General features: G+C 44.4%; 1 protein-coding gene and 1 long non-coding RNA gene across 5 annotated transcripts in view; one reads left to right on the forward strand and one right to left on the reverse strand.

Annotated features, from left to right (window-relative positions):
- The window catches only part of RAPH1 (Ras association (RalGDS/AF-6) and pleckstrin homology domains 1), a 130,716-nt gene that overhangs the window by 32,455 nt on the left and 73,097 nt on the right, over positions 1-25,164 (forward strand). The gene's annotated exons all lie outside the window — the stretch shown is intronic.
- LOC114813222 lies at positions 746-24,555 on the reverse strand. The gene is made up of 2 exons (XR_003760894.1): positions 24,369-24,555; positions 746-877 (listed from the first exon to the last, which is right to left on the reverse strand). It is a non-coding gene; the product is annotated as an uncharacterized LOC114813222 (long non-coding RNA).

Genomic DNA, 25,164 nt, shown 5'->3' on the forward strand with positions numbered 1-25,164 from the left:
CTCATACTTACTATGGTGCTATCCAGAATGAGTTCATTGTGGGAAGAAATGTCTCTACCAATACTCTTATATTGTTCTCTCCCAAGCGCTTATAGTACAGTGTTCTGCACCCAGTGAGCCCTCAATAAATATGAGGGATTGCTCTGCACGCAGCGACCACTTAATGCCATTACCACTAAATCTGCTATTTTCATTTGTCGGCACATATCAATTTACAGGAAATGGTGGCCCCCCCAATCCCATTTTCGCTTCCACTTCCACGGTCATGGGCGAAGTGAACTTGGAAGCTGGTCACAGGAGAACTTGATGGCAAGCAAAGATATAGGTTGGACTGGGAGGGTTTGGCACTGGTGACAGGAGGTGAGGGGAAGCTGGAATAATAATGAGGTTATTTGCTAAGCGCTTACTATGCGGGGGGAGATACAAGGTTAATAGGTTGTCCCACGTGGGGCTCAAAGTCTAGATTTATCTAGATCCTCTAGATTTATGATTTATGCTGATTGTCCAACATAAAACCGGATGAAAGGCTGTGTTACTACCTCTGGGTCTCTGGGCTACTGGCTGCTGCAGAAGTAGAAGCCTCTGCCCACTGATCAAAAATGGGACCTCATTGGGTCTCATCTGTAGCACCGAGGGTGCCGAGATGGCAGTTCTACATCATGACTCCTCCCCACCCCGCGCCACCGCCCAACCATCTATATTAGGAGCTCTCATCCCCTCAGAGACATCTCTTCACCCCTCATCATCACATGCCATCATTTAGTCAGTTCATTTTATTAAGTTCACTTCGCCGAACTTGACAGCAGAGACTTTCCACAGAAGGAAGGGGCCTTTGATCCAGAGTGCCCAGGAGACCGTTCTTGGAGAGAAATGCCAACTACAAAAACAAATATTATGGTTACTGGGTCGGTAGTAAAGATCAAAACCAAATACACAAGCACAACGGTACAACAGAAGAGACTTCTTAGTGTCAAACTACCCCCCTTCCAAAGCTTGGGAGTTGCGTCGGGGGTAAGCAAAGGGGGCAGTTCAAATGATGCCAAGCACTTTAAGATCCTGAGCTTCCGATCTTCTGTGGGAGTGGGATTTTGGCTGTCCTGTCTGGTGGTGGTGGGTGTAGGGGAAAGCTGAGTCCTGGAAAAAAGGCCTCTTTGGCCCTTGGAACTTCAGAAGGGAGGAAGTTCCCCACGGATCTTTAGGCTTCTTATCCGTTGCCGTTCAGTGCTTACTGTATGTTTAGGCCCCATTGTAAGCACTGGGGTAGATACAGATCGATCAGGTCAGACCCAGACGGTCCGTCCCGCGTGGAGCTCACAGTGTAAGTAGGACCGGATTTGTTGTTGGCCGGCTGGTATTGGGTAGCAGTCCAGCCCTGACAGCCCCCGCGGTTCCAGATCCTGGCATTGCCCGGGTTCAAACATCCATCCCAAAATGAAAAGACTGGCTTCGATCCACCTTCCTGACATTGTAAACGTTTATTTTCCTAAGCCATGAAATGGGCAGCCCTTCTACGGTACTATACCTTATAAGCATTTATTTGCTCTACGTTTATCTTTGATTAGAAACAAAACATAACCCAAAATGTGCACGGGCCCATTTTCCTATTATAGCAACTGGTTCTTATTTTGCTAGCTAGGGCATCTAGAGAGGTCCCTTTCGGGGCCCGTACGTCATCCGGGCCAAAGCTGGATTTAGGCTACGCGTTCTTGACTTTAGCCCCTGATTGTCTTATTCTCATGCTGGGTTTCTCCCCAGGCTCTATTTTCTAGATGTATTGATGTGAGGGAAATCCTCAAACTACTGTAAAAATTAAAAATACAATTTAATTGGTATTTTTGACAGTGTTGATTTCTTTTACAGTTACATGGCATTGTTTGGCAGTATGTGGATTTTGAATAAAGCATCATCTGGGAAAGCATTTAACAAGCTCTTGTATTTTTTTATAGAGATGCAATTCATAAAGTATTCCAAAATCTAAGTAAATCTGGAGTTTAAGTAACTGGAGGGTAATTCTCTGGTGGGTGGTCGGGGGGGGGGGGGGGAGGGGTCCCTGGCTCTTCTTTTCCCCCCAACCTTGATCCTGACTTTTTGCATTCTCCTCCCTGCTTATGAGTCAAAGGCAGTAAGAGCTGAGATGTTGGAGAGTGGGTGTAAATAAAATAAAAATACTGGACATAAGTGTCAGGAACTGTATCTGAAGCAGATGGAGATCAGACCAGCTGAAAACTGTAATGTCCTCTATAACGTAGACTGTCCTTTAGACGTTAGCTCCTCCTCTAGACTGTAGGTTCCCTGTGGGCAGGGAACAGCTATGTTCCGTTATACTCTCCCAAGTGAGAAGTGCTGTGCACACAGTAAGTGCTCAATAAATCCATTTGATTGATTGATTGATTGATTGATTGGCCACCCTAGTACCTAGTACCTAGTCCAGGTAACAGAAAATAGAACCCTCTCTCAGAGGAAAAAAAACAACAACAAACCCTGCTCATTAGCACCTGCATTCAGTGGACTCTGCCTTGGCAGCCACTTTAGATCCCGTACGAGGCAGCCGGGTTTTTCTAAGATGCTGAATTGGGTCAATCTGTGAGCCCGTTGCTGGGCAGGGATTAAAAATAATAATAATGATAATGTTGGTATTTGTTAAGCGCTTACTTTGAGTTGAGCACTGTTCTAAGTGCTGGGGTAGATACAGGGTAATCAGGTTGTCCCACGTGAAACTCATCCCACGTGAAACTCACAGGCTTAATCCCCATTTTCAGATGAGGTAACTGAGGCACCGAGAAGTTAGGTGGCTTGCCCAGAGTCACACTGCTGACAGGTGGCGGAGCCAGCATTAGAACCCATGACCTCTGACTCCTAAGCCCATTTTCTTTCCACTGAGTTGTCTCTGTTGCCGAATTGTACATTCCAAACGCTTAGTGCTCGGTGCACAGTAAGTGCTCAATAAATATGAATGAATGAGTTGGATTTGTTGAGCACCTACTGTGTACAGCGGACTATACTGAGCCCTTGAGAGGACAATATAAGAGTTGGTAGAAACGTTCTCTGCCCAGAGCAACCTTACAATGTAGAAGCTCTAGTGTCTTTCTGGGAGGAATCAATGTTTGTTAATTGTGGGCTCTTGGCTGGGCTAGAACCAGAGTTTTAGGTGTGTCCTTTTGCAGCGACAAGATTCAGGGTGTGCACTTGTATGAGCATATTGGAGGATCTGCGTCCTTTTTCAGCGACAAGATTCAGAGTGTGCACGTATATGAGCACTTTGGAGGAACTGTGTACTAGGTATGACCATGAAAGACAACGAAGGAGCTGATGAAAGCCCCAAAATAAACGACAGTAATGATGTTTTTGCAAAGTGTTGACTAGGAAAAATTCACAGGCTCACTTTGAAAATATTCACTAAAATAAACCAAACAAGTGGTAATCTTTTGGCATGTTCTTTATAAAATTATTTTCCATTCTGAAGCATCAGATTCTAGGAGGTTCTTAAATGCAGTTTCTGGTTGGACAGCGGTGTAGTACATAGGACATAGAGGTAATTATTTTCGTGCTGTATCCTTTTCCTTTCCTTCTGTCCCTTTTCTCCCTGAATCCAGTTCTCCCTCAATGACGATAAAATATTTAAATGTTCCCCTCAGCTGACTGAGTCTATAAAACGATTCCCTTCTCTCGAGGGGCATATTTGGCAGGTGAGCTTTTCTCTCTCTCTATTTTAGGGGAACTTCTCTGTCAGCTGGAGAGATGCCGATTTTTAATTCCTGTTTTCTCAAACTCTGCAGCTGTACTTCCTCTTTATAAAAATAATGGTGCCAGGCCTCTTCCAGAATTGAGACATTTTGTCGAGAATTGATCCTGACTCGGGAATCTTTTGTACGATAAGCATTTTGTCCTACTTATAGCTACCATAAAGCTTAGCACATAGTGCTTAATAAACACCACTATTATTATTATACTCCCAGCCTTCTGCAAAATGGGATTTTATCATTTGTAACTATCCATACTGTAGTTCTTGTATTGGGTCACTTTAGTTGTAAGCGTTTCCTTTTTACTTCAGTCAGATTGAATGTTTACTATGTGCAGAGCACTGTATTGAGAGCTTGGGAGAGTACAGTACAGCAATAAACAGACAAATTCCCTGCTCACAACGAGCTTCCAGTCTCCAAACTTTAGATCTGGAGGCAGCTTTCTTCCACACATTAGCTTGAAGGCCATCCGCTCCTTCTCCTTACCTCCCTCCAATTGCACTCTCCTTTTCACTCAAGCCAAACAATTCACTGGGCTTCATTTTCACATCATTGCGCAGCTCACCTTCCTTCTGCCTGGAACTCCCTCCCCCTTCCCAACTTGCAGACACTGCTCTCCCTGTCTTCAAAGCCCTTCGGATATCACATCGCCTCCAGGAGGCTTTACATGATCAATCTCTGCTCTCCCCACTCCATTCCTCCCTCATTACCACTTCAGTACTTTCGCAACACATAAGCACTCACCTCCCCACCTCCCATAACCCTTCTGCACCTAATCTTTGAACTGCAACAGCCTTCTGCAATTTATTTTAGTGTCTGTTTCCCTCTGCTAGATTAGAAGGTCCTCTAGGGCACGATTCCTGCTTACTAACTCGATTGCAGTCTGTCGGTCATATTTATTGAGCGCTTACTGTGTGCAGAGCACGGTATTAAGCATTTGGGAGAGTACAATATAACAATAAACAGACACCTTCCCCTTCCACAATGAACTTGCAGGAGGAGATTGCAAGTTGGAGCATTTCTCTCTCTTCTGAACCCAGGACATTTCCTTACCCGTCCCTGGAGCTTTCCCAGGTTGGGATTAACTAAATGTGCTATCAGTTTTGTTGTATGGCTTTTATTTTTAAAAAAAAAGAACAACAAAGCAGTCTTAACTATGCAGATTTAGGGTGTATTTAGAGTTTAGATCCTCGTGGGCAGGGATTGTGTTCTACAATCAATCAATCGTCTTTACTGAGACCTTAACGTGTGCAGGGGAAGCAGCGTGGCTCAGTGGAGAGAGCCAGGGCTTGGGAGTCAGAGGTTATGGGTTCAAATCCCAGCTCTGCCACTTGGCAGCTGTGTGACTGTGGGCAAGTCACTTCACTTCTCTGGGCCTCAGTTCCCTCTTCTGTAAAATGGGGATGAAGACTGTGAGCCTCACGGGGGACAACCTGATTCCCTGTATCTACCCCAGCGCTTAGAACAGTGCTCTGCTCATAGAAAGTGCTTAACAAATACCACCATTATTATTATTGTTAAGTATACACTGTACTACTAATAATGGCTCTGTGCAAAGCACTCTTCTAAGCACTGGAAGGATACAAGGTAATCAGGTTGTCCCAAGTGGGGCTCACAGTTTTAATCCCCATTTTACAGATGAGGGAACTGAGGCACAGAGAAGTTAAGTGACTTGCCCAGAGTTACACAGCTGGTGAGGGGTGGAACCAGGATTAGAACCCATGACCTCTGACTCCCAAGCCCGGGCTCTTTCCACTGAGCCACGCTGTTTGTCTGCACCTTCTCAGCTACTAAGCACCTGGGAGAGTGCATCCTACATCTTTTGTTCTGTCCAGGCTTTTAGTACAGTGCTCTACACATCCTAGGCACCCAGTGAATACTGTTGATAGAATTAGTGTTCAACATTTCAGTCAGCTTAAAAGTTCTCGGCAGTTTGGATTCATTCTTTCCGTCGTATTTATTGATCACTTATTGTGTGCAGAGCACTGTACTAAGCACTTGGGAGAGTACAATACAACAATCAACAGCTATATTCTCTGCCCACAACGAGTTTACAGTCTAGAGGTACCAATATCAGATGAGGAACATTGTGGATCTGTTGATGTTTCATGTCCAAAATTGAGAACGTTTTTACCCTTACTATGATTGTGCTTCTAAACTAAATAAATAATAATAATTAAGGTATTTGCTAAACGCTTACTATGTGCCAAACACTGGGGTAGATGCAAGATTATCAGGTTGTCCCACGTGGGGCTCACAGTCTTAATCCCCATTTTACAGATGAGGTAACTGAGGCCCGGAGAAATTAAGTGACTTGCCCAAAGTCACACCGCTGATAAGTGGTGGAGCCGGGATTAGAAGCCACCATCTCTGACTCCCAAACCTGGGCTCTTTCCCCTGAGCCACATTGCTACTCTGAGCTTGCTTGTGGTTCCACTTAAATAGGAACATGGACATTTAAAGAGTATGCTGAGTTTCAGCAGATCTAGGTTGTTCACTCGGTCAGGGATTGTGTTTTTTACTTGCATGTTCCCAAGTTCCCGAAACAGTGCTGTGCACAAGTAAGTACTCAGTAAATGTTGATGATGACGACGATGCCGTTACAGTTTACTCAACATTTTGACCACAGAGGCTTTGACTTTGAGTTCATCAAAACCCAAAATCCATAGCATCCCTATTTCCTGGCAAATCGTCACAATAAGGGAAACATGTTTTCTGCGTCTAAATGCGAGTTTTAATCAGGTTAGGTAAAAACATTTGGATTTGTGTTTATTCACGTTGGGTGCAAGTGTTTTATCTGAAGAGAAAATGACTATGAGGATTAAGCTGTTTGCTATTGGAGAAATGCCTGAAATCTATTATCTCCCATGTTGTGACATCTGTGCAGTTAATTACTTGGCTACCAGGGCCTATCGCCATCTTACCATCCGTTAACTCTTTATGGAGCACAGTCGAGGTGTGATGAGTTGTCCGGAACGATCATTATAGAGAATAGTAACCTTAGACGTCAGAATTTACTGTACCTTCAGGAGTCGGTCATCGGTGTGCACAGTCCTGTCCTAAGCCTAGTAGAGAAACAGCGTGACCTAGTCTAGGCAAGAGTTGGAGCTCAGGAGGCAGAGTCCGTGGCTTCTCATCCCAGCCCCGCCATCTGTCTGCTTTGTGACCTTGGACAAGTCACTTCCCTTCTTGTGCCTCAGTTACTAAATCTAAAATGGAAATTAAGGCTGTGAGCCCCATATGGGACAGGCACCGTGTCCAACCTGATTACCGTTTGCCAACCCGATTAGACTGTAAACCCGTCGATTAGACTGTAAGCCCGTCAGAGGGCAGGGAGATTCTCTATCTGTTACCGATTTGTACATTCCAAGCGCTTAGTACAGTGCTCTGCACATTGTAAGCGCTCAGTAAATACTATTGAATGAATGAATGAACCCACCACCACCAGTGACCTCATCTGTAAAATGGGGATTAAGACTGTGAGCCTTACGAGGGACAACCTGATTACCCTGTATCTATCCCAGTGCTTAGAACAGTGCTCTGCAGATAGTAAGCGCTTAAATTCCAACATTATTATTATCATTATTATTATTATTATTACCCCAGCCCTTAGAACAGTGCTTGTCACATACCGAGCGCTTAATGGATGCCATAGCCTTCATCATTTACTCTCAGGCTCTCTCTGGATCACTGGTAAATGACTTTCATGCCATTGTGCTCTCTAGGTAAGTTATTTCAGGTTACTCTTTTGAAAATGTGACCTAAATATATTTCAAGAACAAATTATTGTGGGGATTGAATCAGTAATTATAAATACAGGGGGTGAGAGTCCATCATTATGGTCTTATTTGGCAGTCCCCGAGAATGTAATTCATTTGGGAATTGCTGGGTCTTGTTAATTAAGACAGTGATTTTTAAGAAAAAATTCCAGTTATTTGGAATTATTTTAACGTGGTATCCCAAATAGAAAGATGAAATTCATTTTGAAAGCCATTTTGCTTGCAGGCCAAGAAGCTAAATGGTGAAATAAAGTAAAAAGTTCAAATTTTTTTTTACTGTATGTGTTAGCGTTTACTATGTGCCGATCACTGTACCAAGTACTGGGGTAGATAAAAGATAACCGGGCTGGATACAATCCTTGTCCCACCTGGAGCTCCCAGCTTTAATCCCCATTTTACAGATGAGGTAACTGAGGCCCAGAGAAGTGACTTGCCCAAGGTCACACAACATTAATGGTGGAGCTGAAATTAGAACCCAGGTCCTCTGATTCCCGGCCCATGCTCTTTCCACAAGTCCATGCCCCTTCCCAAATTGCCTTTGATTTGTGGCAGCTAGAAAAGAGTTGTGTATAGAGCAAATTTATGTAGCACAATAGTCCTCCAAAGGAAAACAGATCTTAATCTCAAGTAGGGAGTTCTTCTACTGATTTGTGCTTAACAAAAACTTCAATGAATTGTGAATTGTTTCTGCTGTGAAGAAGGGGAGATAACCAAGAGGGAGAGGGAGACAGCCCACTGCTAAATTTAAGAGACTAAAAGGCCATCAGAGCAGGCGGGGCCATCAGCTCCAGGAGACAGAAGGATTAGGCAGTAGCTTTGCTCTAAAGGTTTTTTTGGCTGTTTGGACAGCTCTCCCCCTCCACCTCCATAACACACAAACACACACCCCCTTCTTGCCACCAAATGGGAGCAAATAATGGAAGCAGTTAATTGTGAGAGCTTCAGATTGTGTCCCTGGCCAGGAGATCTTGAGCCTGTAGGTTAGGGGCATCATGTGTTCCTAAATCTTTCATTACGGAGGTTAATAAGCAGCAGTTTCCCAACCCTTTTCCTGTCGGGTTGGAGTGGGAAGGCTGCGAGGGTTGCCCGATGAATGTGGAAGGAAGATGTTGGAGCTGAAGAAGGAACTCCAACACTTCTTGGGGTGGCAAGAGGCTGGATCGAGCAATCTGAGCAGACAACACCATGGGAGATTTTTCCACTCTAGGGAGCAGGCCTTCCTGGTAGAAGTCCCGCTTGTTGCCAGAAGCACAGTTGCACCTGTTCTGACACGGAGGACCTGTTGATTTTTTTTTTTATTGTATTTGTTAAGGGGAAGCAGCATGGCTCAGTGGAAAGAGATTGGGCTTTGGAGTCAGAGGTCATGAGTTCGATTCTCGGCTCTGCCACTTGTCAGCTGTGTGACTGTGGGCAAGTCACTTCACTTCTCTGCACCTCAGTTACCTCATCTGTAAAATGGGCATTAACTGTGAGCCTCATGTGGGACAACCTGATTACCCTGTATCTACCCCAGCGCTTAGAACAGTGCTCTGCACATAGTGAGCGCTTAACAGATACCAACATTATTATTAAGCGCTTATCAGGTGGCCGTCACTGTACTAACTGCCGGGGCCGTTACCAGCTGATTAGGCTGGACACAATCCCTGTCCTACATGGGGTTCATAATCTTAATCCGTATTTTACAGATGAGAGAATCGAGGCACAGGAAAGGAAAGTGACTTGCCCAAGGTCACACAGAGGACAAGTGGTGGGCTGGGATTAGAAGCCCGGACCTTCTGACTCCCAAGTCTGGGCTCAATCCGGTAGGCCGTGCCGCTTCTCATGTTTTTAGCAGCTTTGCAGAGAAGGAGAGTGATTTGGGGTTGGGTGCCCGAGAGTTCTAGCGTGCCAGGGCCCAGATAAGAGTGAGAACACTGATAGCATATCGGGGACTCCCTCGTGAATGGATCGGAAATGGGTCCTTCCGTTGGGTTTTGGTGAATGGGATCTGATGTGAAAATGTAGAAATGTCACGGTTTCCTCCATCCTAATAGTTTCGCCTCTGGGTGCCCCTCTTTGAAACACGAGTGACACCCAACTCCTTTGTGTCGGTTCGACTTACGTGAGGTGGCTTTCCTTCCTTCTCAGACCATGGGTCAATGTGTCTTTCTGACCTGCCGTTATGTGTAGCTCGGAATTTTGCCTGTTAGTGGTTGGCGAGAGGGTTTATTTCTGCATCGCGCTCTGGAAAGCATTCCTCCTTGTTTAAGGTAGAACATAGTGGAACGGTAAGCGCCGAGTAAATACCTGTGATTGACTTTAGGCAAATCTATTAACTTCTCTAGGCCTCAGTTTCCTCATCTGTAAAATGGGGATTCTTTCCCCTACTTAGACTGTGAGCCCCCTGGGGAACAGGGACGTCACCTGACCTGATTAACTTGCATCTACTCCAGCACTTTGAACAGTGCTCGTCATATAGTGAGTGCTTCACAGATACAATAATAATGATAGCGATTAGGCCGTCAGCCTAGTCCATGTCCTTCTCTGAAGGTGTATTTTGGAAGAATGGGATGGCTAAGATGTGCTCTCGTTTTGTGGATGATGCTGTGCAGTCATCTTTCTTTTAGGGAGCAAAGACCTTGAGCCTGTCACGCTCCCGTGGAACCCCTGTGTGCTTACCATTATGTCCCAGTGAAGTTTGTGAATGGGGCAAGTGGTTGGATTTTCTTTACCGCGTCTGCACTTCACAGAGACCCAGAACTATGGTGCCCTACTTCCCTAGGGGATGTATGGGTTGTGATCTCTGTTTGCTGATGTATTGGAAACTTGGAAGAAATGCTAGAATTCCTGGCCCCTGCCCTGGGGAGGGGAGGGGGGGATAGGTTCCTTAACTCTTGCTCAGAAGGTCCAAAGATCTTCACAGTAGAGGGGGAACCAGAGGATATCATATGATGAAGTTGTGAAATAGGTGTGGCCCCTTAATCTGACTAACTGGAGGATCCCCGAATCAGAAGTCATTAGTCATTAGTGAGAAGCAGCGTGGCTTAGTGGAAAGAGCCCGGGCTTGGGAGTCAGAGGTCGTGGATTCTAATCCCGACCCCCGCCACTTGTCTGCTGTATGACCTTGGGCAAGTCACTTAACTTCTCTGTGCCTCAGTTACCTCATCTGTAAAAATGGAGATTAAAAAATGTGAGCCCCACGTGGCACAATCTGATTACCCTGTATCTACCCCAGTGCTTAGAACAGTTCTCTGCACATAGTAAGCGCTTAACAAATACCATGATTATTATTATTATTAGTGGTTGGAGAGCAAAAGTGAGAGAGAACCTGAGGACAACCTCTAACAATGAGTTGTTTTAAGTGCTGAGCAACCTGTTTCTGATAAATGCCATTTTTCCGTGTTAAGATTGAATTACTGAAATGCATTATGCTTGGGTAGAGATTTGCCTGAATGTAGACTGAACCCCATTTTCCCAGGGCTTAAGTTTACCAGTGCATTAATTATGCATAGTGCTCCCTTAGATGTTTGAAAGAGTTAATGCTCTTTCTGAAGGTTTTGATTTTATTACAGGGGAGCATTGGGCTCATATGTTGAACTCTTTTGTAATTTGTTGGTTTACACTCCACTGGCATAATATTGCCTACCAGTAAGAAAACCTTAATTTACTTCCCGTTCATAGCTTAAAGTGATTTTAGAAAGCTTAGTGGTAAAGATTTTAAGGCGTTTGCAATTGGTAGTACTTGCTATGTTTGGTTTATATATTCAGCTTTACAAATTCACCGTTATCTACAAAACGTGAACAGTGTTTTCAGAGCTTCTGATGCAAAGAAAATCCAGACAGCTTTATTGGTGATTTTGAAGGCATTGAAAGCTGCCTCTAATCTCAAGGAGCCGGTGGACATAGAGAAAGCAACAGTAATACTCGATAAGCTTACATGTATGTGAAGTGGTCCTCTTTTGAGCCTTGAAACCTTTATGCGAAAATGGATTTTACTCTTTCGGCTCAGTATTAGAAATAAAATGGAGATCTGGTCCGCTGATTGTCCTCTTCCTAGCACTTCCTACAGCGCTGCGCACTTAGTAAGTGCTCAATAAATATGATTAATTGATTGGTAACAAAGCCCTTAACTGTTGATATAGTTTTTATTTCTTCATTCCTGTAGCATATTCTAAGACTTCTAGTTTGTATTTATAATTTAATGCAGATGGGGAAGGAAATCCAACTGCCAGGGTCCCCACTCAAGCTCCAGCTAGGTATTCTCCATTTTTATTGCTCCTTTCTTCTCCCAAACTCACGCGTATCCCCGGGTAACCTCCACCGTTCCAAAGATTGTGAACCTGCCTGTCCCATACTCCCTTAGTGACTCTTCTAGCTATTTGGGAATGTGCCTGGGGTATGAGAAGAGGCGGTCAGAAAAGGCGGTGTTCCCAGTCAAGGGCCTCTCCATTGTTAAGGGGGCATAACCTAGTGGATAGAGCCTAGAGGCAGCATGGCCTAGTGAATAAAGCCCAGCCCTGAAAGCAGCGTGGCGCAGTGGAAAGAGCACGGGCTTTGGAGTCAGGGGTCATGAGTTCGAATCCCAGCTCTGCCACTTCTCAGCTGTGTGACTGTGGGCAAGTCACTTAACTTCTCTGTGCCTCAGTTCCCTCATCTGTAAAATGGGGATTAAGACTGTGAGCCCCACGTGGGACAACCTGATTCCCCTGTGTTTACCCCAGCACTTAGAACAGTGCTCTGCACATAGTAAGCGCTTAACAAATACCAACATTATTACTGAAAGTCAGAAGGACCTGGCTTTTCATCCCAGCTCTGCCACTTGACTGCTGTGTGACCTTGGGAAAATCACATCACTTCTCTGGATTTCAGTTACTTCATCTGTAAAGTGGGGATTAAGACTTTGAGCCCCAAGTGGGACGTGGACTGTGTCCAACCTGATCAGCGTGTATCTACCCCAGTGCCTAGTTTAACATCAAGCATGTAGTAAGCACTTAACAATACCATTTTTTTAAAACAAGAGAGCCCATGGCTGTTGAAGGAAGCTCCTGACAGCAGAGAGACTCTCTCTCTCTCTTTTTCTTTCTCCCTCCCCCCCACCCACCTTTACTTTCTCACTTCACCTTCATGGCCACTGACCAACCCCTTGGGAAGTATATATATTATTATGAAATGGAAATTGGAAGTTTAATTTTTAGGGATTTTCATTTGAAATAGCTCTCTTTTGAAGGTGGAATTCATTGAACTGCCCCCTATCACCTTGCCCCCTCCTACCTCTCCTCCCTTCTCTCTTTCTACTGCCCACCCCGCACGCTCCGCTCCTCTGCCGCCCACCTCCTCACCATCCCCCGTTCTTGCCTATCCCACCGTCGACCCCTGGGCCACATCCCCCCGCTGTCCTGGAATGCCAAACTAATTCTTTTCCCCTCTTCAAAACCCTATTTAAAGCTCACCTCTTCCAAGAGGCCTTCCCAGACTGAGCTGCTCCTTTTCCCTCTGCTCCCTCTGCTGCCCCTCTACCCACCCTTCACCTCCCCTCAGCTAAGGCCCCTTTTCCCCCCCTTTTCCCTCTGCTCCTCCCCCTCTCGTGGCTCAGTGGAAAGAGCACGGGATTGGGAGTCTTCGGTCATGGGTTCGAATCCCAGCTCCGCCACTTGTCAGCTGTGTGACTGTGGGCAAGTCACTTCACTTCTCTGTGCCTCAGTTACCTCATCTGTAAAATGCGGATTAACTGTGAGCCTCACGTGGGACAACCTGATTACCCTGTATCTACCCCAGCGCTTAGAACAGTGCTCTGCACACAGTAAGCGCTTAACAAATACCAACAGTATTATTCCCCTCCCCTCAGCACTGCGCTCATCCACTCAATTGTATATATTTTTATTACCCTATTTATTTTGTTAATGAGATGTACATCACCTTGATTCTATTTATTGCTATTGTTTTTGTCTGTCTCCCCCGATTAGACTGTGAGCCCCGTCAGAGGGCAGGGACTGTCTCTATCTGTTGCCAATTTGTTCATTCCAAGCGCTTAGTACAGTGCTCTGCACTGCACTGTAATCGCTCAATAAATACTATTGAATGAATGAGTGAATGAACTGTCCTTCAAAGTGTTAGCTTTGACAATAACATGAGAAGGAATTTTATAGATGGGGATTTTTGGTGAATGCTCTGTGGAAGAAAGAATTGTTCACTTGTGACGTCCTAGCTGATATTTACTTTTGGGATTTTTGTTCACATTAGGAAATGCAGTTTGAAAAGATAAATCTCAGGCTTCAGCTTCTATGGCAGTGTAAATCAGAAAAATACCTTGGTTCATGTGCAGTTCATGTAATATTTTTTGCGAGAAATTTAACTAAAATATTCAACAAGTGGATACTTCTGTGAAGAGTTGCATTTCATGCAGTGAAGTTGTTTGACACTAACCAACCCTCATTGTCATTTTATAACAATATCCATGAGAACGATCTTTGCGGCAATGAACTGGAACTCTGTCTCGGTGTTATTTATAATCCAAATGTCACCATATCTACATAGTCCTCTGCCGCCCACCTCCTCACCGTCCCCCGTTCTCGCCGAGCCCACCGTCGACCCCTGGGCCACGTCCTCCCGTGGTCCTGGAATGCCCTCCCTCCTCACCTCCGCCAAACTAATTCTCTTCCCCTCTTCAAAACCCTACTTAGAGCTCACCTCCTCCAAGAGGCCCTCCCAGACTGAGCTTCCCTTTTCCCTCTGCTCCCTGTACCCCCCTTCACCTCTCCTCAGCTAAGCCCTCTTTTCCCCCCTTTCCCTCTGCTCCTCCCCCCTACTTTCCCATCCCCTCAGCACTGTATTCGTATGCTCAAATGTATATATTTTCATTACCCTATTTATTTTGTTAATGAGATGTACATCACCTTGATTCTATTTATTTGCTGTTGTTTTAATGAGATGTTCATCCCCTTGATCCTATTTATTGCTGTTGTTCTTGTCTGTCCATCTCCCCCGATTAGACTGTAAGCCCATCAGAGGGCAAGGACTGTATCTGTTACCGATTTGTACATTCCAAGCGCTTAGTACAATGCTCTGCACATAGTAAGCGCTCAATAAATAATATTGAATGAATGAATGAATAGTGCTGTGAAAGATAATAATAATAATAATGATGGTATTTGTTAAGCGCTTACTATGTGCCGAGCACTGTTCTAAGCGCTGGGGTAGACACAGGGCATTCAGGTTGTCCCACGTGGGGCTCACAGTCTTCACTAAATAAGGAATCTTCTAAATGTCTGAAGTAAGTGTAATATCTTAGTAATGAACAACGTTATTTTCATCTTTGATTATTGTTTCATAGTTTCCAAAACTATGATTTTTGCATGGGGGATAAAAAGTTAAAGGCTGTTTTTTTCCCTAGGTTAGAATGTAAATATCTCATGATGGAGCAACCAACTGACCCAAAATAAAATGCATGCACAGGGCCCAGTTGCAGCACACTAATTCCAAAATTGCATTTTTTCAAGATTCAGAAACAAGTGCACTTTAAATGATGAGGCAATATTTACTATTCAGATACAGAAGCATGATTTCCGGGAGACAGCGTGGCCTAACGGGAAGAACTTGGGGCCGGGAGACTGAGACCTGGATCCTATTTCCAGCTCCATTCATTCATTCATTCATTCATTCAGTTGTATTTATTGAGCGCATACTGTGTGCAGAGCACTGTACTAAGTGCTTGGAAAGTACAATTCAGCAACAGAGACAATCCCAGCCCACAACGGGCTCACAGTCTAGAAGCGGGGAGACCTCTTGGTGCCTTAGTTTCTTTATATGTAAAATTGGGGACACGATATCTGCTCTTCCTGTGTCGGATTGGGAGTCCCATGTGGAATAGGGATTGTGTTCAATCTGATTATTTTTTTATCTGTCCCAGCTCCTAGCTGGGTGCTAAATGCTAAGCAAATAAATACCTGACTTGGCTTGAAGACAGTCAGTGAGCTTTTTCTCCCCGACCTCACTCCTCCCCCTCCCACTACAATCCATCTTGAGCAGTTGGTTCCTCTGAAGCAGCAAGCAGCGTGGCCTAGGGGTTAGAGCACAGGCCTTGGAGTCCACTTGTCTGCTGTGCGACCTTGGACAAGTCATTTCACTTCTCTGGGCCTCAGTTACTTCATTTGTAAACAGGGGATTAAATATCCCTTCTCCCTTCCCCTCCCCCCCCATTTCCATTTCAGCACCTCCTCATCTCCTGACACCCCTTCACCCCTTATGGTAGCATTTATGCACATGTCGTTAAACTGCAGTTGTTTCCCCCAAGGGAAAATTACTTTAGCGTCCATCTGCTCCACCTGATTGTAAACTGCTTGAAGATAAGGGATCATGCATATTAACTTTAGTATACTCTCCCAAGGGTCCTACACAAAGCCCTCAATGAGTACTGGTGTATTCATTAATATACTGGTAAAATAGTATACTACTATTGTAGACATGATTTCTTGATAGGTCTGCAGTCAGAATCACTAATTTGGTTTCTTTTAAATAAATTCAACACCAAAAAAATCGATTTAATCCTGTTGTCTGTAGCCAATTCTGACCTAGATTTGCCAAAGAATTAATACATTCTGTCAGCGATGGTTCAGAGATTCATTTCTTGAGTGGTGCTACACATAAAAACTTTGATTTCCAGCTTAAAAAGATGCCAGAATTGTAACTGAAGAGTTGTTGTTTTTTAGATTGTGTACTGAAATGGTTACATTTGCTAATTCCATAGAAGGATGTATTTTGAGGAAATGAAACTTATTTTGGGATGTTAGAAAAAATATTATGAAAGTATGAGCTATGCCAATTTGTTACACAGCTGTTAATATGACATAACATTTTTTTCCAAGAGCATAAATAAGAGCTTCCTTCCTTCATTCATAAATTCCCTAATCCTTTTTTGTAAATCTCATGATCACTATTTTTTGCCTATTTCTAGCTGAAGAGCATGTTCACTGAAATACAGTTTTATTCTATATAGAACAGCTCGTTTGTGATTTCAGCTTCATTTAGATTTTATTTTTCCCAAAGCAATTTGGGATATTTATGAAGTACTGAATGAAACCATGTGACAGTTTAGAATTATACCCGGAGGAAGTTCTAAACTGAAATAAACCCCCGGATGTGTCATTTGAACTGCTGCCAGGCCTGACTTCTAAGACGCACACCTGTTCCTTAGCCTGACTAGATCAGAGGTTCATTCATTCAGTCGTATTTATTGAGCACTTACGGTGTGCAAAGCCCTGTACTAAGCACTTGGTAGAGTATAACAATAAACGGTCACTTTCCCTGTGCCCCAAATGAGCTGACAGTCCAGAGGATGTTTGTCATCAATCAATCGATCGTGTTTATTGAGCACTCACTGTGTGCAGAGTGATTAATTAAGATCTTGGGAGAGTACAATTTAGCAGATTGGTAGACACATTCCCTGCCCGCAAGGAGCTCACGATCTAGAGGGGGAGACAGGCGTTAATATAAATAAATAAATTACAGATATGTACATAAATGGAGAAGCAGCGTGGCTCAGTGGAAAGAGCCCGGGCTTGGAAGTCAGAGGTCAGGGGTTCGAATCCCGGCTCCGCCACTTGTCAACTGTGTGACTGTGGGCAAGTCACTTAACTTCTCTGAGCCTCAGTTCCCTCATCTGTAATATGGGGATTAAAACTGTGAGCCCCACGTGGGACAATCTCATCACCCTGTATCTACTCCAGCGCTTAGAACAGTGCTCTGCACATAGTAAGCACTTAACAAATACCAACATTATTATTATTATGCTGTGGAGTTGAGGGGTGGATGAAGGGTGCAAATTCAAGTACAAGGGCATCTCAAAAAGCAGGTGGGAGAAGAGGAAATGAGGGCCTAGTCAGTGAAGGCCTCTTGGAGGAGTGGCGCCTTCAGTAAGGCTCTGAAGGGGAGAAGAGTGATTGTCAGCAGGATTCCTTGAACATTGGACGATGATTGCCCAGCTAGAACACAAGGCTTTAAGGATCCCTCACAACTAATCAGGGTCTTGGTAATATTCAAACTGACCTTGAAAAGTCAGCCCGTACAAATCCTCCCTGTTTCCTCATGGTGTCCTTGATTGTTTCAGCTACGTCTCCCTATTGTGACCAGAGACTGTCTTCAATTTAGCAGTTTCTCCAAGTATTCCCAACCTCCACTCCACTGCTCTGCATAAAGTAGGTACTCAACAATTATTAGCAATAATGCTAATAGGAAGAAAAAAATCTGGAATTTACCATCCAACTTCATCTCTAGTCCCAAACCCAATTTCTGACCCAGAAGTGGCCCAGGCAACTCTGTTGCCATTTAGGTGGAGCAGGAATCATTTCTACTAATTCTCTTGTACCGTCAAGCTCTTAGTACAGTAATGTGCAGTCAGACACTCATTAAATGCAGTGGGTTAAGTCTCTGGAACATTTAAGATTATTCACGCTAGCCTGAAAAAGGAAGAATTTTAGTGCTTGGGAAATAGAAAAATTCTTTCCCAGGAAGAGCCAGGTATAGCATATTTCTCCCATCCAAGCAAACTCTATTATTTAAGAAGTAGGTAAATTCTAAAGGAATCATTTATTCAAAAGGAAAAAATTTAGAAAGCCAAGTCTTGAGTTTTCTGTCACATGCTATGCACACCTTCTGTTTTGAGTTAAAAGGTAAATAGGGGGTTGTGATTTCAGCCCATATATTAAGTTCTTTCTTGCATATCTGAAGTTGGCACATAAATAAATGAATTTTTAAATTATTTTATAAAGGCCTTTATGTTATGCTCTGACATTGTTTTTGTACTTAAAAGTCCAAAGTAATCTCCACCTCCCAATTTTAACTCATAGCAGGACATAGTGTTACCTACAGTGCATTTTTCAAAAATTTTCTTATCCTAGTTTCTCTTTGACGGTTTTCAAGGGAAATGTCAAAGTGCCGTGCCATTCCTTAGTGATTCCCTTCCTCCATTTCTTCTCCTCGCCCTTCCCTATTTTCTTCAGGCCATCAGCCAAATTGAGCTTCTCCCAAGGCGTGATTTGACAGATCTTTGAATTATGAAATGATCTTCCAGATCAGCAGTCTGAGTCAATTCTGGCAATAGGCCAAGACCACAGGAAGTTTTTTTTTGGTTGTTTTTTTTTTTTTGGGTAGCCCCATCTCCGGTCCGGACATTTTACCCTGGCCTTCTGCCAGCTTCAACTACAAAATCCAGAAGTTGTAATTACTTGAAAATAAGGCAGTTTTTTGTGTCACAACACAGTTGTTCTGGGAAAGATATTTTAAAGGGATTTTTTTTTTCAGAATGGCCTCCAGTAATAGAGGCCCCAGCAGATCTGGCCTTGCAGAGCAGAAGCAAAGCCATTCGATGACGGTTAGGGCAGCCAGTTTAGCAGTGGAGAAACTCCACATCTGCACTGCACAGCTGATGTCCTCAGCCTGCATCCCGGGACAAAATTTCCTTTTTTGGACATCTAGTTTCATAGCACTGGTTTCCTAGTTGACCTTGTTCTTCCACTAGGATGGTGGATCGATTTTTAGACCTTTCATATTTTCTGATCTGAATTGCTAAACCTGAGGAACAGTACAGAGTGCTTACCTGCAATACAAGTTATTTAAAGAAGCATTCTTTCTCTTAACTCAGGGAGAAAGATGAAGTTATTAGTTATAATAATAATGTTGGTATTTGTTAAGCGCTTACTATGTGCAGAGCACTGTTTAAGTGCTGGGGTAGATACAGGGTAATCAGGTCCCACGTGAGGCTCACAGTCTTCATCCCTATTTTACAGATGAGGTCACTGAGGCCCCGAGAATCTGGTTATTGGGAGTTTTTGTCTTGTGTGGGGCGTATGTAAAAATGTCAGACAATTGTGAATAGAAGCAAGCTGATGTGGGAATAGAGGAAATCCTCAGATAAGGTCAGAATGAAACTCAAGCTAGAAAGGCTTGGGGACCCTCTGTTTCTGAGCTAGACCTCTGGTTGTACAGCTCCCTCGTACTTCACTTTTTCAGAGAACTTCAATTTCAGGTTTACTGGTATTTTTATCCGTTTCTAGAGAAGCGCATTTTAGTGCTAAAATGGAAGAAAAACACCAGAGCAGTGAAGAAAAAACAAAATGTTTCTGTTAAATCATTTTTAAATTAAGGCCAGTCAATCAGTGGTGTTTGTCGAATGCTTACTCTGTGCAGAGCGGTGTGCTGGGCACTTGGGAGACTGCAACAGAATCAACAGGCACATTCCGTCCGCAGAAGGATAATTCATCGTACCAAACTTGTGGCTCGGTGTCTATAAATTTGTGTCGATGTCTGTTATTCCTGTTGTTATCTGTAGCTTTTTCAGTGCCATATTCAGTAGTTAGTATTTGAATGGAAAGGACAAATTGATTATATGAGTAAGCCGCTTTAGTAGATCCCACAATATATACTAAACAGGGCATGTTGAATTTTTTCACTGGGGTAGTCAGCACTTTAATACAATACATTTATTCAGCAATTTAAAATGAGCAATCGGCTGGAAGAACGTGTTGATTCTTCGGTATCCTACCTTTAGATTATTATAAATTGTGAAACCGACGGGATTTATAATGAAGCAGGAGGTCCAAGTGGTTTGTTGGGAAAGAGAAGCAGCAAGGAAAAAAATGAAAGGGCTCTAGCAACTGAGTATTTGCATTCCTGTTGCAAAATAAACAAGGCTGATAAAAATAAACGGGATTAGTGGTCTCGCTATTAGCCTCCAAATATCAAATTGAAATGATTCTGTCATTAGCAAGTAAAAAATAGTAGTTTAGTCTCCATTTGAGCGGCGTACTGAAAGTAACATTTTGTTCACGTTAGAAGACCGTGTGAGGGGTCTCAGATTAAAATAGCAAGGAGACATCAATTCTGAGATGAATTTAGGCCACTGTATTCTGCCTCTGTTGGGTTAGCAACAAATGACCTTCCCATACATTACTCACTTTATCTGCTCCATGGTGAATTCTTGTTTTCAATCTCCGCTCTCCCCCACGCCCCCCCACACCATCTTTTTCCTTTCTCTACCTCCAACTTCCTTCCTCCAAACTCCATATGAATTTTTTTAGAGCTTCCTCCCCTTGTACTTCACCCAGCTTTACTGAAGATTATTATTTTTTTTTTTTGGTTCCCTTTGTCTACGGGAGTTTCCTTCCCGGCGCTTTTATATCACAGGATTTTAATTCTTGCTCAGCTGGCCTTAGTGATCGCCTCTGCCTGGCGGGGAGGGTGCTTCTCTTCTCCAAGATGTTATGTGCAGCGTGGCTCAGTGGAAAAAGCCCAGGCTTGGGAGTCAGAGTTCATGGGTTCGAATTCCGACTCTGCTACTTATCAGCTGTGTGACTGTGGGCAAGTCACTTAACTTCTCTGTGCCACAGTACCCTCATCTGTAAAATGGGGATTAACTGTGAGCCTCAGGTGGGACAACCTGATCACCCTGTATCTACCCCAGTACTTAGAACAGTGCTCTGCACATAGTAAGCGCTTAAATACCAACATCATTATTATTATTATTTTACCCCTGGGCAGAGCCATGCTCCAAACTCTTTTCAGAGAGGAGCGGCCTGAAATCAGAACCAGAAAAAGGGACTTTTGAATTTGTTCTACTTCAATACAGTGTTCTACTTCAATAGCTGCAGAATCATCAGAAAGGGAGAATTAATAATAATAGTATTTGTTAAGCGCTTACTCTGTGCCAAGCGCTGTTCTAAGTACTGGGGTAGATGCAAGGTAATCAGATTGTCCCACGTGGGGCTCACAGTCTTCATCCCCATTTTACAGATGAGGTAACTGAGGCACAGAGAAGTGAAGTGACTTGCCCACAGTCACACAGCTGATAAGTGGCGTAGCCGGGATTAGAACCCACGACCTCTGACTCTCAAGTCCGGGCTTTTCCCACTAAGCCATGCTGCTTCTTTAAAGGCGGAGGTCTTGTGGGTTTAAGAAAGAAGTGGAGTGGACAACAGGGTCTAGAAAAGATTCCTGGGAGTCAGGAGGCTTGGGTGCTAGTCCTGCTTTTGCCACTGGCCTGTGGGCCCCCCTTGGTTAAGCCCCTTATTCTCCATCTGTTAAATGAGGCCAATACCTTCCTTTCCCTACCAGATGAGCATGTTGTGAGGACAGAATGAGAAAAGTAATGCGAAAGCACTTTGGAAAATTAGTTCTGTACAAATTTCCAGCCAAATCCAGAAACCCCCCTTCTCATGCTTTTTTTAAATAAAAATGGTATTTGTTAGACACTTATTCTGTGCCGGACATTGTACTAAGAACTGGGGTAGATACAGGATAATCAGGTAGGACACAATCCCTGACCCAAGTAGAGCTTACAGTCTTAATCCCTATTTTACAGATGAGGAAAGTGAGGCACAGAGAAGCGAAACAACTTGCCCCAAATCACCCATCAGCGGCATCATTCATTCATTCAGTAGTATTTATTGAGTGCTTACTATGTGCCAAGCACTGTACTAAGCGCTTGGAATGTACAATTCGGCAACAGAGACAATCCCTTCCCAATGACGGGCTCACAGTCTAAATGGGGGAGACGGCAAAGCAAAACAGAATCCAGGTCCTCTGACTCCCAGGTCTGTAGTCTTTCCACTAGGCCACACTACTTCTCATGCTCCTTTTTTTCTTTGGATCACTAAAGGACTCGTTTAGCAATCAATCAATCAGTGGAATTTATTGAGTGCATCCTGGGTGCAGGGCACGGTACTAAAACCCTTGGACAAGTACAATCCAACAAGGTCGGTAGACGTAATCCCTGCCCACTGTGAAGTAACGTGGGCAGTACGGTAGACGGAGGACCGGCCCATAAGGCGGCCAGCTGACACAGCCAGGATTCCCCGACAACTGACTGGGGGCTTACTTCAGTATGCCCACGGTCTCCTCCTGCTGCCCTTCTAAGTTGCAGTGGAGAAGTCACGGCTGAGAAATCGCACTGTGGTTCAAATCTTGCCAATTAGGTCACACCGATAGGAGATACGTTACCTCTCTGGCCGTTGGTTCTCGGTCTCTTTCGTGGGCTCCTCCTCTGCCTCCCATCCCCTAACTGTGGCGGTACGTCACGGTTCAGTTCTGGGTCCCCTTCTATTCTCCATCTCCACCCACTCCCTTGGAGAACTCATTCGCTCCCATGGCTTCAATAGCCACCTCTGTGTGGATGATACCCAAATCTACATCTCCAGCCCTGATCTCTCTCCAGTCTCGCGTCTCCTCCTGTCTTCAAGACATCTCTACTTGGATGTCCTCCCGTCACCTCAAGCTTAACATGTCCAAAACAGAGCTCCTTATCTTCCCACCCAAACCTGTTCTTCCCTTGACTTTCCCATCACCGTAGACGGCACCACCATCTTTCCTGTATCACAAGCCCGTAACCTCAGCGTTATCCTCGACTCCTCCCTTTCATTCAACCCACATATTCAATCCTTCGCTAAATCCTATCGGTCCCACCTTCACAACATCACCAAAACTGAGAAGCAGCATGGCTCAGTGGCAAGAGCCTGGGCTTCGGAGTCAGAGGTCATGGGTTCGAATCCCAGCTTTGCCACTTGTCAGCTGTGTGACTTTGGGCAAGTCACTTCACTTCTCTGTGCCTCAGTGACCTCATCTGTAAAATGGGGATTAACTGTGAGCCTCACGTGGGATAACCTGATTACCCTGTATCTTCCCCAGCGCTTAGAACAGTGCTCTGCACCTAGTAAGCACTTAACAAATGCCAACATTAATTAATTAAAATCTGCCCTTCCCCCTCCATCCATATTGCTACCACATTAATACAGTCACTGATCCTATCCCGCCTGGATTACTGTATCAGCCTCCTTGCTGGCCCCCCAGCTTCCTGTCTCTCCCCACTCCAGTCCATACTTCACTCTGCTGCCTGGATCATTTTTCTATAAAAACATTCAGGATGTCACCCCATTCCTCACAGCACCCCAGTGGTTGCCCATCCACCTCCACATCAAATAAAAACTCCTCACCATTGGCTTTAAAGCACTCCACCACCTTGCCCCCTCCTACCTCACCTTGCTTCTCTCCTTCTATCATCCAGTCCGCACACTCTGCTCCTCTGACGCTAACTTTCTCACTGTGCCTCCATCTTGCCTTTCTCGCCACCAGCCCGTAGCCTGCATCCTGCCTCCCTCCTCAAATCCGACAGACAATTACTCTCCCCACCTTTAAAGCCTTATTGAAGGCGCACATCTCCAAGAGACCTTCCCAGGCTAAACTTCATCTTTGCTAAGCCCCACCTTTCCTCATCTCCCACTCCCTTCTGCTTCACCGTGACTTGTTCCCTCCGCTCTTCCCCCTTCCCAGCCCCACAGCACTTAAGTACATATCTGTGATTTTGTTTATTTGTTTTCGGTTCTATCTCCCCCCATCTAGACTGTGAGCTCTTTGTGATCAGGGAATGTATCTGTTTTTTGTTCCTCCCAAGCACTTAATACTGTGCTCTGCACACAGTAAGCGCTCAATCAATCCGATTGAATGAATGAATCAGTGAGTATTGCTAGTACTGATTCTATTTATTTGCCCTTGTTTTTTTGAGATGTTCATCCCCTCGACTCTATTTATTGCCATTGTTCTTGTGTGCCTGTCTCTCCCGATTAGACTGTAAGCGCGTCAAAGGGCAGGGACTGTCTCTATCTGTTGCCGATTTGCACATTCCAAGCACTTAGTACAGTGCTCTGCACATAGTAAGCGCTCAATAAATACTATTGAATGAATGAATAGTAGCTTCCAGTTACGACCTCATTTTCTGTCTCCTATCTGGTGCCTACCTCGTGTGAACATTAGATCTTTTTTTCCATATATACCATATGACTAAACTATCCAAGGCAAGAAAGAAGTCAGTTGTAGTTAACGTGCTTACCGATTTTGTGTCCTGTGTTGATTTTCCTTGTGCGCGATTTAAAAATAGCACAATAGCAAGTGTTGCACGCCATGCCAAAATGACCTTGGGGAAAGCCCCCAAAATCAAATGGAGTCTGAGCAAATGTCTTGTTTGGGGATCTGTTTTTCTGAAAAATACAGATGTAGCGTGATTAGGCAAAGACGAATGTTCCGTCCCCCAGTTTGTGTGGGTAATGGGTGCTATTTTTAGCAAACAGTCCATCGGTCAGATTTATTTAGCACTTACTGGGGACAGAGCACCGTACTAAGTACTTAGGAGAGCGCAGTATAACAGAGTTGGTGAGAAGCCACGTCCTCTGCTCTCAATGAGTTTACAGTCTAGAGGAGAACGGGCATTAATATAAATAAATAAATTACAGCTAGGTCCGTAAGTGCCGTGGGGCTCAGGAGGGAAGAACAAAGGGTTCCAATCCAAGTACAAGGCTGATGCGGAAGGGAGCTGGAGAAGAGGAAATCCTCCTTACCCGGAAGGGCTCTTGGAAGAGATGTGGCTTCGAGAGGCACACTTTCTCCTCGCCTCTTGCATACGGAGGAAGGCCCTGGGGTTCAGGGGTAAAGCATTACACAGATGAGATTGTTGAAGCCTACTCTAATCTAGCCCAATCCTAATAAGCAGTGAGAAATTTGGCTGAATTTTTAAAACAATCCTGGTGGGCTGGCCCGATTTGATTAAGATGAGCCTCCTTTGAATAGTAATAATAGTAGTAATAGCCGTTGGGAGCAGCCGTTTGGTGTGCTGCACTGTACTGGCTGGT

The sequence above is a fragment of the Ornithorhynchus anatinus genome, chromosome 7 (genome assembly GCF_004115215.2).
Source record: "Ornithorhynchus anatinus isolate Pmale09 chromosome 7, mOrnAna1.pri.v4, whole genome shotgun sequence".
NCBI classification, from domain to species: domain Eukaryota; kingdom Metazoa; phylum Chordata; class Mammalia; order Monotremata; family Ornithorhynchidae; genus Ornithorhynchus; species Ornithorhynchus anatinus.